The following is a 15,359-nucleotide window of genomic DNA, read 5'->3' on the forward strand; positions in this document are numbered from 1 at the left end:
CTGGTTTTCTTTTACAGCTACCATTGCACCAAGGTGGTGGTCATTTAAAAAAAGGAAAAACATAATAACACAGCTACAAAGTCCAAGGAGAGTTCCTTCACCAGGACTTTTTCTTTATTTAGACATGTATCCTGAACATAGATTTCCTTCTATTCCTGGTCATTACTGTTTCACAAAATTACAGTTTTGTAACCCTGCTGCTGTACATCCTAAGGCTCACTGCTGACAGCATCATGAGTACAGCGGTTCCCACTGCTGCCACCTTATGGGCACTCACAGTTTGTAAATCATGTCAAGATCAAAGCAAGTAAATGATTCACTGATAGACTTTGAGGATACTTTAATTTAAATTTCATTTATTTCTGAAAGTTGATTAACTTTTGAGGGATTTCAAAAATAATAATTACTTACCCATAAGGAAAAAAAACCTAAAGAAATACAAAAGATCTGTATGTATTCTCCACATAATTTCCCTTAGCAGTTCTGATCATCTGAGACAGGTCAGTCGTCAGGAGCCTTCTCTCCCATCCGTGAGTCCTCTTTCTGTAGCTGCATCTCAGTGTTTTGCCTGGTTTAACAGACTTCCGTTGAGAAAATTATGCCTCACTCTTTCATTCCCTCCCTAAGCACTTGAGTCTATCACCTTTCAAAGTATCTCAAAACTTGAGAGCCTTGAAATCCTGAATTGGCAGTTGTCCTCTTTCTCCTGTTTCCAAGGAAATACCATTGTTTTCTAAAGTCGGAGTAGGCTGGACAGGTTTTGCCAATCCCAGCCATTCTCTTGTTCACATATATCCTTCTGACAAATACCAGAGCTCAGTGACCTTTCTCTTTTCTTGATCTGAAAGAGATGTGACAACAAATGCTTGACTTGATATGCATTAATAAATAATATATTCAATAATCTAACAGTTTAATATCCTCAGTCAGAACTGATAAATTGCACATGGGTATCATTTTTAGCTGACAACTCCTGCATGTTAACTTTTCAGTCATTTTTGTAACTCGTATTGTGTTATCATGAGGAGAAAAAAAGCGTGTAATTTGAATTTATTCCATATTTAACTTTATTTTACAGTGAATTATCTTAGAAAAAACTAGCAACAGTTCTAAGTCCCTGCACAAGAAAATGAGAAAAGATATTAAAATCATGTCTACAGCCTTTTAAGGGTAGATATAAACGTGCTAATCACTCTAATCACTTCCAAAACCATCAAAGCAAAGACACATCAAGTAGCAGAGGTTCATGAGGCCTAGATAAAAACTCCTTTCAAATATTCTGTTAGTCTATGTATGTAAATTTACATTCTTAATAGGCTTAGATATGCACAAGGAAAATAAATTCAGCTCTGGGTTATTATTGTGAAATATTGTGGTACATTTATTAATAGAAAGTAATTTCAACATCTATGTAAAGTCAGTACCCGAATAAGTCAGTTTTAACACAACACTCTTAACAGTGTTAGCAGCATGGTTTATTGGGTGTGGAGGGACTTGTTTTGTTTTTCTTTACATCTTGGGGAACTTTTGCAACATATAGGTGAATGCTGGACTTCAAAAGAGAAAATAAAACATCCTTTATTTCCATATATTCATCCAGAAAGGCATGTTTGGAAAATCTTTCTTGGAATTCTATGCAATAGATTATTTATGGTCATGATTATATCTGAATATTCAGGTTACACAATGTATAAAAGAGATCTCTCTGCCACACTCACCTTAACTTTTTGAATTAGCTTTATTCTGGGGCTTCACAAACCTGCTAGATGACCTGATTTGATCAGAATTCCTTCCAACACTAAAAGTGCAATGCCCTGGTAATCCTACAAATGCATCTGCATTGCAGTAATATGAAGAATCTTTCCTCGCAGCTAAGTGCTACTTAAAAAAATGAGGTCACATGCACCTGAGATACATGCTATAGAAAACCTGAGAGCAATAAATTCATTTATCATAAGTGCCTTTGAATAACTTTGATGTAATAAGGAACTAATAGCTTATTTTTGCTATCGCCAAGACTCTTCCTTTTGTTCTGCTGTAAATATTCAACTCATTTTCATTTTGTAGTCAGAGGCAAAATGGTATGTCTTGTGTTCCAGCCAGAATAGTATTTTTCTGCTCTGAATAGAAAAACTCATGAACAGTTCATAGAATTATTAGCACACGCCTGTTTCAACAATATCTGTAACAACACAGCTGGTTCAGGCAATGAGTTGTGAGGGCAGCCCCCCCTTCACTTCCAGATTTTGATGCAATTTCATGAAAAGATTCTCAGGGATTTTTTTTTTTTTTTTTTAATTTATAAAGAGGGAATGCCAAAAGCAAATTATCTTCAGTCAGTCTCTGTTCATGGTTTCAAAACCTCATGAAAGTTAGTAAGAGTATCCTCAAATAAAATAATCATGCTCTGTAGTTGAAAACCAGCTTTAAAATAATCTTTACTGGTTTTTTGTGCTATTATAAATATTGTGCTACTGTGTTCCTTCTGACAACAATAAAAAGTAGCCTGTAGTTCTTACTGTTTGAATGTGGCCATTGCCAACTAGCTACTGGTCCTGCATATTTGAATATGCACAACATTCCTCTCTATTAACTATTTCATTATATACTGTCATGCTGTCTAAGCAATCCAAAGAGGACACTGTTAAGCAATAATGTCCAAAAGGTAGACTGCCCGAATCTCCATGTCCCCTTAGGCCTCAAGCCTTATGTCCTGTATAGATGGGGGTTTTAGATAATTTTCTTTTGAAACATTGCTATAATACTATGGATCAAAATAAAACCTAGAAGAAAAGCCCTGAAAAAAAATAACTAAATGTTTCATTAGTATTTACAATCTGCTATAGATTTCTCACACTCAGACCACCAATCTAGGAGGAAGATTTTTGGTTATCTGACCAAGATTCCTGATGGTGCAGATAATTGTATAATAAAATCTATCCCACAGTCAGCAGTTTTCATCTTAAACCACTTTGGTTCCCATATTCATACTTATTTGGAAAGCCATTCTAGAAACTCCTTGCAGTGACAGTTTGGTACATTCCAAAGAATAACTGTGTTATTTCTATGTAAACTTTTTCATACCTTCTGTTAACCATGTATTTATATGCTAGCATGATAAACAGGTCTTTTACACCTTCACAGTCTCTCATGAGGACTTCTGCCCCCTGCACCTTCACCTCAGTAACTTTTTGCCTCTGTTTATGAGGCTAATTAATAGGCTCCTTTTGCCTTTTTCTCCTAAGGCAGGTTTTCCTCATAGTTTTAAAGTGTAACTGAATCTGAATAACTTGGAATGGCACTCATTGCACAAGAGGAGCTCTGAACAGTACCACCTATAAGATTATTAATATTTTTCTGCTATACTAGAAATAATCCCTCTGAATAAAAACTATAATTTCATTTATTTTTTTAAAGGCTGCACATTCCATTTCACATTTCATCAACTGTGCTCTTCTTTTGATTTTAAATGATTAAAGTGTACACAAACTAAAATCAGCTGGAATGATATCACTGAGTTCACTAGATTAAATGTATATTTTAAATTCTCTAAAGCCACAAAGTTAAAGGTTGGAAAAAATACTTTTTTCACTTACCCAAATCAAAAATATTTTGCATTCAAATCTACTGACCAAAGAAACTAATTGTATTATTTTTTGGTAGAATGACCTTCATTTCAGCAAAATTCAACATGATTTCAGTAGCTGTAGCTTATAGCATGCCTGAAATTGGCCACAGGTTTCTTTTGTATTTCTGTGAACAAATTGGTCAAAGTAACTTGTTTATATGTTCTGAAATGCTGAAACTGTTGATAGAAAAGGCAGCAGAGCTCTGAAGCTGATCAGAGTGTCTCTCTGCTGTGATTTTTTCCTACAAAGCCTTGGTACAAAATAAGTTAGCACTGATATTTAAAAAAAAAAAAAAAAATCTAGTGAAGTTGTGTGACGCTATTTTCTGCCAGAAAATCCTTTCATAAAAGCAACATAAAACTTGGGAGTTTCATACAGCAAAGGAAATGGCATCTACTAATCTTTTCGGTGTTAAATTTGCAGTGGATTTTATTTTAAAACTCTAAACTCATGTTGCTTTTAGGAACTTCCAGATATTTTTCATTTTATTTATTATCATCTTCATCTTAAAATTATGTTACGTTTTAACATGTAGCTTTTATCCACCTGTAAATTGGCTGGTCACCTCACTTAACTCTGGGCATACAAAGTTATTTTGGTTTCTGTACCAGATGTAACACTGTGTAGCAAAACACATTTTCTCTAAAACAAAATTATCTAAAAATTGTTACTCCCTCAAATTGACATTCTCTGTTTTGACTGACCAGTTACTGGCTGAGTGATGTCCATGAGTAAATCATCAATGTTTTCTGCATGTCTTTTATAACTGGCATTTGGAAGACAGGAGTTGCTGTCACTTAGCAAGGTGTTCAACACCTTCTGGCTGGACATCTTAGCAAACACCAAAACCATGGCAGTGAAAAGAGGGCACAGCATCATTTTTGCTGCAGGCAGGGCCTGTGGGATATTTTTGGCAGAAAAGGTAGAGTAGAGCTTGTAAGAATAAAGTAGAGCTGAACGGAAAATGAAGAATTCAAAACATAAAGACACGAAGTCGAGGATCTAGAGAGAAAGAGAAGTAATAAGTAAAAAGACTAAGCAGGCAGCAAGAGGAAAATATGGTAGTTATAAGGTGCACTCATTTAGGGAATTTCAGGTTTAGACAAAATAGATGAAACTGCAGTGAGGGAGGATTTTAACAAAAGGTTTCAAAGATAGGAGTCATCTTACACCAACAAAGATCTAACATGGTGTCATTTTGAAAGAAAAATTGGTGGGGAAGGAGAGACTAATGGAAGATTTTTCAATGTAAGTCATAAGCACAGCAAACAGTTGAAGAGCAATAGGAGTTGTTTTTTCACTTCACAGGAAGGATATGGTGACTTACCTTTGTAAGAACAGGTGGACTGATAAAGACAGAAGCTTTACTGGAGAAGAAAATAGAGATTAATTAAGCATGAGAAGTAATAAGCATTCTGCAGAGATGGAAACACACCTCAAACATTAATTTGAAGAGGCAAGCAGTGTTAGGAGGAAACAATTTCAAGGTGTAAATAACTATTAAGCCAAAATGGAAGCAGCAAAGCTTAGACTCTCTACACAGGAGGAAACGTATGTTCAGTTCTGGTGAGTGTGCAGGGAGTGCACCCCTCAAACCCATTCTCGAGGTGCAGGTCCCAGAAGACTGGTGAACAGCAGGTCCTGCAGCTTTCTGGAACAGACAGTTCTGAGCCAAAGAGCTTGTCTTTCATGCAGATCTTGGTGAGGGCGCTGGCAACTCTGTTTTCTATATGATACAATCCATTTCACATAGGGCAAAAGGAAACTGGGGGGGGAGTAAGAAAGGCAGGGGTATGAAAGCAAGAAAGCATGGGAAAGGGGACAGCAGAGGAGAATATACAGACACTGGTAAAAGTCTGGAGGAAGGCTACAGGAAGGAGAAAAATGGAAATAGAATAAGGGAAAGAGGGGAGATGATATGAAGAATTAGAGGGGAGATGATATGAAGAATTAGGTTTCAATGGTAAAGAACATTATTTCTACAAATACTCTGAGAACTCTAAGAGAGGTAAGAAGAACTGTCTGTGATCTGGTGTTTGGGAGTGAATAAAGGAAATTAATCACTCATGTAAAACAAATGTTTTATTCAAAGCATAGAATTATAATAAATGGTTTAATTAAACATTGCTCACTAGATATACTGTGCATGAAAGGCATACACAAGCCGTTCTTATCTATAAACCATTTTGTTAACCAGTTATTAACTTTTGACTGTTAGATTCTGAGACATAATATTAAAAAGGGAATAGTCGACAAGTCTTATCTACCATGTCGGTGCCAATGCTCTCTTCAAAGCTTAGTTGCTGACGTTATAAATTACAAGCTGGCCAAATGGCAGCTATGCCTGCTCTTTTTACCTTCTCCCTGCTTTCTCTCCATCCTTTTTAAGGTTAGCAATTACACAGCAAATAGGCACAGCAGAAGGGTTTGTTTAGAGGCCACACTTCCATACCACCTCATTACTTTCCACTCCTGAGAAAGCTCAGTAGGTGCTGCAGAAGGTCAGTATCTTCTGAGAATATTTCAATACTATTTTGGATCCTTTGCTAATTGTTCTTTACCCTTAGACATCCAACAAACACCAAGACAGCTTGTTAGAGAAAGATTTTATTTTACCTTGGGAACTAGGGTGAGTTTTGGAGTGCATAAATCCCATTTCGAATATTCCATACTGGGGGGACACACAAGTATAGATTCTAAATCCATTTATTCTTACTGCACTAGTGTTACACCATATTTCAAATCACTGTGCTAAAGTGCAGCTGGCAATGTACATGGGTTTTAATGTTAAGCTTTTCCATCTCTTCAGTGGGGTCAAGAGAAAAGGAAAAGAAAATTAAATAGTTATCTTCAAAGCCCACCTGGCATAGAACCAGTATGTGACCTGAAACCTACTTTAGGGGAACTGATGAATAAAAATGACATCGCTTGCTTAACTTCTGTTTCTTATAGTGAATTTTATTTAATTGTATAAGGAAATATATGCAAATAAAGAGTATAATACTAGCATTTGGTATGTAGACAAATGGTGCAATATGTGTGTTTTCATAACATTGTTTTATGACCTGAAATTATAGTATTACAAACAGCCACGTATATGGAAGTTTATGCCTAACTAGAAGCGTCTGAACAGTTCTATAACATTTGAAGAATTCAGGACCTAAGGAACCAAATAAACATGATAATATACATTATGCAAAAATATTTTCAGATAAATGTTGCAATTCCCCATCTTTGTTAGCAGAGACACACTGTTCAGTGCAGGCAGGCCAGATTTAGAGGTTGAAAGTGAATACTAGGAGAGAAAAATGTTATATCATTTATGTCACAACCATAATAGAGCAATCAGTGAGGTTATAATATAATTCTTCAAAATATGATTATACCTTTTCTCTGGAGTCTGTTAAGTTCATTCAGATGCATCTTTCCTTCCAAGAATGCCTTTAATGTTCCTGAATATTTTTGGCTGAGGTCCTTGTTATTCTGTTCACTTCTGCACCAAAATAAAGCATAAATCATAACTATCTGCATACATCAGAAGTCTTCATCACCTACAACCGCTATCTCTATTTTATTAAAAAATGAAGCAAATTTAAGTGCTAAATGACATTCAAATTATTATCAGCACACCTGACAGAGACAGTAGCATAAATCTCACAGTAAAATTTCTCAGTTCACTTCACAGACTCATATAGACATCTGACCATTTTATAATCAGTTACCATAACTGAGACTCTTTGTCATTTTAGTGCATAATCAAACCCTTTGTTGGTTACAAGGTGAAAGATTTTTGCCTTTCTCAGCCCCAGGATCACGAACCACAGGGTACCAGTTTTAGAGCACTGCAGATTTTTGTGTGGTGTACTAGAAATTGGAAAAAAATATTTTTGTTTTTATCTCTCCAGCTAAGAACAAAGGAGAAGGGGAAATAAGGTTTGAAAATTTAAAGGTTTTTAAAGGCTTAATGTAGAAAGAAAAAGGTCCTTGACTGAAAGGTACCTTCTACATGGCTGGTGTAGTATAGAGAGATCACTGAAAACATTATTCAGCTAAAGACCGGCAAGGTGCCACTGCATTTGTGCAGGTGACAAGGTAAACAGAAAACAAGTCTGTTATCAACAGAGGAGATACTATGGAAGGAGAAAGATGGAACAAGCTGCCAAAATAAGAAAAGGTATCTGTGTAAACTAATCTTATTAAGCATGCTATTACTAACTGAGAAGGGTATTTCATTGTTTTAAGGGAAGTTTGCACTAATCAAGAGACATTAATAAACACTGAAAATGATGGCGTGTCCTTAGGAAAAAAAAAAAAAAAAGAAAGACTTATGAGCAATGTTAAATGAGGCTCACAAGAGCAAGAGTAGCTAGAAATTCAGAGGGAAATGGAAAGGATGCTTCTTTTATCTTGACTTAGTCAGAAAAAGTTCAGAGACATTAAACAGAATTTCTTAGATCAGCAGATAGAAGGAGCTTTACTGTTCCTGGTCAAACTTCATGTTATTTATAAGAAAAACTATGGGGACAGAAAGTCTGTGAATGGTTTAGTGGAAATGTTATGATGGAAAGAAAAAAATACCCATTCAAGAAGAGTTTTACGAGTCTGACTACTCAAACCATTGAACTATTTGGTTTTGTTCTCTTTGCATTTAATGCTATATTAACGCATTCTATAGCAATGCGGTATCTGTATATTTTCCATATGCTCCTTCAGTGAAGTGACTTAAGGGGATGTCTGAAATGAAAATTCCTGTGTAAAACAATTACCTTCATCTCCTTTGCCTTAATATAAGTGAAATTATTACATAAATAGAATATCCTTTGAAATCTGGCAAAACGAAGGATAGAGCAAACTTACAGATGGGCAGTTCCCAAGTTAAAACCAGAATTCTTCCTGTCCATCTGTTATGATAACAAGCTTTGATCATACAGTGCCTATATGTCTGAGTATAGGAAATCAATCTTCTTTCTGTTTGAAGCTATGTTTAGGTACTGGATTATTAGCCTTTTCTCACTACCAATGTTGCATACACTACTAAGCTATGTTGACTGAAAACAAAATGAATGGAGCTTTCTAGTAAGAACACACATATTGTTGCCATACAAATAACTGATTTAGGATAATTGACCATTCTTTCAATAGGTCAAGATACTGTGTTCTGGAAAAGGTAGTCATCATTGCTATTCACCAGTGAAGTAAGGGGACAAAATAGCAGCACCTCAGCTAAATAAAATAACTTTCAAAATATGGTTTTGAGAGCTATCACTGGGCCTATTACAAACATCTGCCTGTGTCATTGTGCAGGTGTGTGTGAAAATGTATGCTACATTTATTCTGATCACTTACAAAGAAACTATATCGCATTATTAGGTCACCTCGTACATCCAAGAGCATTTATTTCTACACTATATAAATTTGTCTAGCAAAATGTAAATCTTTGAATATCTTTAAACAGAATTCTGAAACAGAACTTGAATTTCTATTTCCCTAAGCAGATGATAGAGAGTTGGTGCAGCCATCAGCCATAAGCACAAGGCTTTGAGGTTGATATTTTTGTTCACTAATCTCAGTGGCTGTTCTACAAAATGCCTGTTACCTTCTGTCCACCCTCTGTGCAGGTCTTGGAAGGTTTTAGGGAATAAAGAGGAGTCTAATTTTCTTAACTCCATCTGAAAATGCCGTTACTTACCATCATGAGAGCAACAAACACAATTTTGTTAAGGATCCAAGATGGTACTCCTCATTCAGCCAATTGTAGCTTAGTAATGTTACAGGAACAAAAACTGCTTGAGGATGTACTTAAATTACTACCTAAAATGTTACGTGAAAACAGTAGATATCTACTAGAGACAAAATCAAATACATTTCAAAGCAACAACCATTATTCAGATATCAGTCAAAGAAAATTTAGCAAAGTTAATCAAAATTAATGTGATTACTTTGGATTTAACAATATAAAGACAAAGAGTGCAATTATCAGATGCTCAATATTCCTGGTTCATAATCTTTCATTTTAATTCATCTCTATTACCAGAGGTTACTCTGTTTAAAGTACATTCTGACGTCAGACATTGTGCATTAAACAGTTATTAAAGATCTAAAACTGGGAGATAGCCACCAAATCATATGAAAGGACACTGTCAATGACTTAAAGCAGCAATTGTCCAGACAATACAACAGAAATCTTATTGCTAGAAACGCCAAGGTGGCACTGAAGGAAATACTGATCAGAAAATGGTTTCTTCAGTCCTTTCACTGTGTGAGAGGTGTCAATAGAATTAAGCTTCCCCAGTGGCTTTGATTTACATGTCAATATACACATTAAGTGTACAAAAAGTCTTTTAAAAAGGCCTTACTTTTTAATGCCCTACCTTTATATTGAAGTCCTCCATGGATTTAGGGCTTCAAATCCTTTGTTTCATGCTTCCTCTGTGGTCTGAGATAATTTCATTACTTGCATGTCAAGGCAAGAATACATTGCTTTTATTTAATGTACACTTTTAACCACGTATAAGAGTACTGTCTTTATTATAGATGTCTGTAATACTAAAAATATGTAAACAACTCTTAGTGTATGTGTCCTCTGTCTAGACATTAACCACACTGCCCAGACTAAAAAATGCTGTTAGTTTAATGACACGGGCTATTACTCAGAACTATAATAAAAACAAGAGACAGAGGTTTTAATGTCCGTTCTGCCTTACCACAAGTATTGAAAATTTTAGAAATGGAAAAGGAATAGTATTATCAGTGATATTCAAGTGAAGTTAAAAAAAAAAAAAAAAGTTTTACATTCATTTGGAAGATAAATTTCATTAAAAGTATATAAGTATATTTACCTCAGAATATTTTTTAATTGGTGTGAGGTAGATACTTATATCAGCTATCCAGTGAAAATTAATCTGCTCACAGTTTTAAAGTGACTAGTATTTAGCATCAGATGCTCAATTTTTTTACTCTTACCAGTTAAAATTTTATTTGAGGTTCAGTATAGTTTTTCATAAAATATATCATCAGTGTTTTTATTGCAACAAGCTCAGACACATGGTATTCTATGTTTATGAAATAACTAAATATTCTGCCATTCCTTATTAAAAACAACACAAATACATTAAGATTATTTTTAGACAGTTCAGTGCTAAAATCCTGAAACAATCTTAAAGTGCATCTTTTTTCTAAACTCTCACTTTCTCTGAGGTGAACACAGTCATGTAGTCCAGCTGTAGCTGTTACTACTACTGCTACCACTATACGCAGCTGCTGGATCACATGTAAAGATTTGAATCACAGCCTTCAAGACAGAATCATGGCGAGTTGATTTTTGATCGATAAGAAAAGCTATAGAATATGTGGATGCAAAAAAAGAGTATATTAATTAAGAAGATTCTGTAGAAAAGACAGATATCATTAACAATAAAAGGAATGAAGAATAACAGCACCATCTCTTTCTTGAGATGGTAATATAATTAGAGAAATAATCTCAGTGAGGAGTGTGGAGCACTATTTTCAAATAGTCTTGCACATTGTGACAACATACTTGCTATTCTTCTGTTGCAATAGTACAATAAAAAGCAACATTTCCCGAGTTCATAAAACTGATCTCTGAAGTTCCTGTACCAAGGAGTCTTCTACTGCTTCCTTAGAATAATTATTACTATGACATTTTAAAAGAAAATGAAACTAAAGGGAAATTCATTAACTCCTTATAATATTGGAAGGTTATAATTCTAGAAAGACAGCAAAACAAAATCAGTTTTGTCACACCTCTGCCAGAAACAGAGTAGATTTCACTATTTAAGTCAAGTCTGGAAAAATGATGAATGGATCAATAAGCACCGATTGCCCATCTCTATCCGTACTGACTGTCCGGCATACCAGAAAAGAGGCAACATAATGATTTTTCTTGATGGATTTTCTTCAATCTTAGAATGAATTGGCTGAGGAAAATGTCTTCCCAGGAGAGGTTGAGCTTTTTAAAAAAGTCCAAAACAAATCTGTTTTCCAGTTCTTCAGTTTTGCATTATTGCCTTTCTGTGTACTAGCTAGAATTTCATGATGTCAAATCTGATTGTAGGATCAAAGTCATAACTGTTTAACTTTCCTAGCAGGAAAAGTATTGCACAAGATGCAATCTTCTTCACTCATTTATCCTTTGCACTTAAATTATGTGTTCTACAAAAATAAGAAAGAAAAAAATCAAATATATCTACAATCTCCAGAGAACTCACTGCAGTTCTTTAAGCTAAGAATTTCCTCAACTGAATCACAGCAGCTCATGTCACTTTTCACCTGCAGACCCCAATATTGTCTCAAACAATCCTTAATACTGCTGCTATGGTGGGTTCTCATGGAAAGCAATTGTCACCAGTGTGAGTTGCTCCTCCTTTCCCCTGCTTTTTTCTACTCTTAATTTACACAAGAGGACCCAACAAGGAACTGAACAGCAAACTAGCATAAAACACTTGCACCTGTTCAGAGTGGATTTTGAGTGGGTCCTGGCAAAGTACTGTGAGGGGACATGTGCTGCATTGTAGGAGACATCTGAACGAGAACATTTGTCTGGGAGACTGCTGCTTCTCTTCCCAGGTAGACACTGGGCAATTTTCCCTTTCTCTTTTTTTTTTTTTCCTTTGTGGTTTATTTAAAAGAAAAAAAAAAAAAATAGCACATTAGAGTCTGTGTGTATAGTCAGCCATGAACCCCCCAGTAAGTCTTTGTGCACATAAGCCTGTGTAAGAAATAAATAAGAACGTGATGTGATCACTCTTTAAAAATCCATCTTGACATCCACTAAGACTAGTATAACTACAACATAATATATTCATTGGCAAGTGGTATTTTGATGTTCAACTAAATTTTTATATTCAGATGTACTCTGAGGATAATATTTTTCCTCCATGAATGATATTACATCTCTGTTATTTTAACCATCATTTTGGACTTGTAATGTAGCTACAGCTAAAAACACAATGAGAAATTATGAATTTATACAATCCCATATATCATGTAAAACTGCAGATTTCAGGGTAACGAAATAGATGTTTCTCTTACTCTACTGTTACTTTCTCTCTGAGTTTAAACAAGAATCAAAGTAATATTTACAATACAAACAATTCTGAGAAAAAACATTAAATAAAAATTACATGCTGCTTTTATCAAAGTGTAGAGACTTGATTGAATTTTATAAATTTGAATATTTTTGATTAAGCTTTATTTTTTAAAAGGTATTGACAGCTGACTCTCACTGAGGGGTTGAAAGCCCACAGGTGCAATTGGAAAAAGATTCAGTTGGGAGCAGGTGAAGTTATATGCCCCCAGCAGTCAAGTGTTCTTCAAAAGAATATATAAACTAAAGCATTATTATTATGAAATTCTTTTATTTTTTACTGTTAAAATAATTGTGCACATCTGAATATTTTAAAACCTAAAATTGAATGAGTTATACTACTGAATGTGTATTTAGAAAATAACTTTAGGATAAGTCAGTTGATTTTTTTCCAAGAAATAGGGTTGATTTAACATTAGTTCTGGGCAAGAGCTTGTATGGTTTCTAACACAAGGAGACTGTAACATATCATACTTACAGTATCTGTAATGTATCATACTTTCTTCAGGAAAATACATCTGGCATGTAAGAAGGAAGTCCACAGACTGAGAGAAGGAAAAAAAGAAGAAATATCATAGGAATGCCGAGGTAGTTGTTTTCATCAAATAGAGTAACTCAAGCCAAATTCAGAGCAATCTGGAAGACTTCAAGTGTGATGTTAGCAACAGTATTTGGTGAGTATGAATAAAAATGTAAACATAGTTAAATTTTACTTTACACTCTTTAGCAGTCTCCAGCATTTTATAATGGCTGTCTAGAGCTTCTGGGAGTGCATATATAGAAGTTAACTTTAAGTACCTTATCTCAGCTCCCTACAGTCAGTTGAGCTTCCCAAAAGAAAAGAATAAACTTTGAATAATCCTTGTAAATTCCACTGGATACATGGGAATATGAGTTTCCTGTTATAGACATCTGGATTAGGTGCCTAAAGCTGGAGTATATGAATTACCTTTCTCAGTTTCATTAATTTGGATTTTTTTTGAGAGAAGGAGCTATTGATACAAGTCAGCACAAAGAAATAGTGTTCTGTTTGTTTATATCCATGAGTAACCAGGGATGCAAGGAAGTCTGATACACACTTTTTGGCTCGGCTGTATTTGTTGCCAAATCAAATTCTCTGGACAAAACATCTAAATGGATCCAATACCTTTTAATTTGGAAAAATTTAGATTTAAAACCCAATGGAGATTATATGACTCACTTTCACCTTTGGTCACTGCAGTAGTGTTAGGAGGCCTTCTAGGTATTGGGCTCTGAATTGTAGGGCAACTGAGTTTCCCCTGATGTCCCTAGTCAAAGAAACTATGGTAGAGCCGCATATGAGCTTCATAGGCATTGTGTAGGAAGAGGTTTTTAATGTTATTTGTGTGCCTGGCCAGAGCCTGAGATCTCTTTAGAAGTGTCTTCTGAGAGCAGCCTGGCTTTTTATGGCTGTTGCTTAGAGAATTTACCAGCAGGGTAAACAGCAAGGGTGGCGACATGAAATGTATGAAGGAATGCTGAATGTAATGATTTCTACTTTAACTCCCTGTATAAACTCACTTCTTTGGCAGGACAAACCTAATGGCTGTCCTATCATCTTGCAAATCAGGAATACTCACCATCCATGGCCCACGACATACAGTCAGTTAGGAAAATGAATGAGGTTTAACAGTCTCAGAACTATGGCCAGGACTGTTACACTGCCTGCAATTGTTTCTAGATTCCTACTGTAAGGGGGAAGACCTGGATGTGTTTAAGATAGCATACATTAACGGACTAAATTCCCCCTCTAATTGGACCAACAAATGTAGTGACTGCAAGAGGAGCTTCATGCAGATGCCGTGTAAAGTTCACTGCACACTTATGAAAACCACTGAACAGCACACAACAGTAGAAGTCTGAGGAAGCCTAGTACATGAGTACTGGCAAATGTTTTCTATATGCCTGTGGCATGCTGCCTCTTCCAGTGTCCATGTTCTCATCGTAAGTGAGCCTAGAAAATCGGTGTCCAATATCTCAAAACAGGTTAAATGTCTCAGGGTGGCAGAGGAAATGAGAGATGCAACACACAGCTATGATCCATGCCACATGGGGAGATTTTTGAATGGTCAGCTACTATGTTACATGACTTTTTGCTGATTTTGAAATATGGCAAAGCACCTTGTATTAATACACTTCAGAGCTTTAAAGTGCCTGCTGATTGTATTTTTTATGCCCCTACAGAGAGTGAACTACTAATGTGTATAGGGCATATTGTACCTGGTTAATCTTATAGACCACATTGAAGACAAACTTATGTTTTTGCCAAATAAAATTTCAATTTAAATGTAACTCCCTGCTTGTTAGTCTAGAAACATGGAGTCACATTTAACTGGTTTACATTGGTTGTTTGAAACTGCTTATTAGTTTAATACAGTGTTTTGACAAAACTGTAGGTTTCTGCTTTCTTTCAAATAAACAAGAAGAGAGGTTACTACTAACACAGAATTCTAGTCAACTTTTCCATTTCCTAATATATGGATGTACAAAAAAATCCCATTTACAGCCTCTGAAATTTGCTGATTTTTTTCAAAACTATACACAAAAGTGAAACCTGAAAAAAATGAAAATGTGGAGACTGACAGAAAAACATTACTTGTTTC

The sequence above is a fragment of the Athene noctua genome, chromosome 4 (genome assembly GCF_965140245.1).
Source record: "Athene noctua chromosome 4, bAthNoc1.hap1.1, whole genome shotgun sequence".
Taxonomy (NCBI): domain Eukaryota; kingdom Metazoa; phylum Chordata; class Aves; order Strigiformes; family Strigidae; genus Athene; species Athene noctua.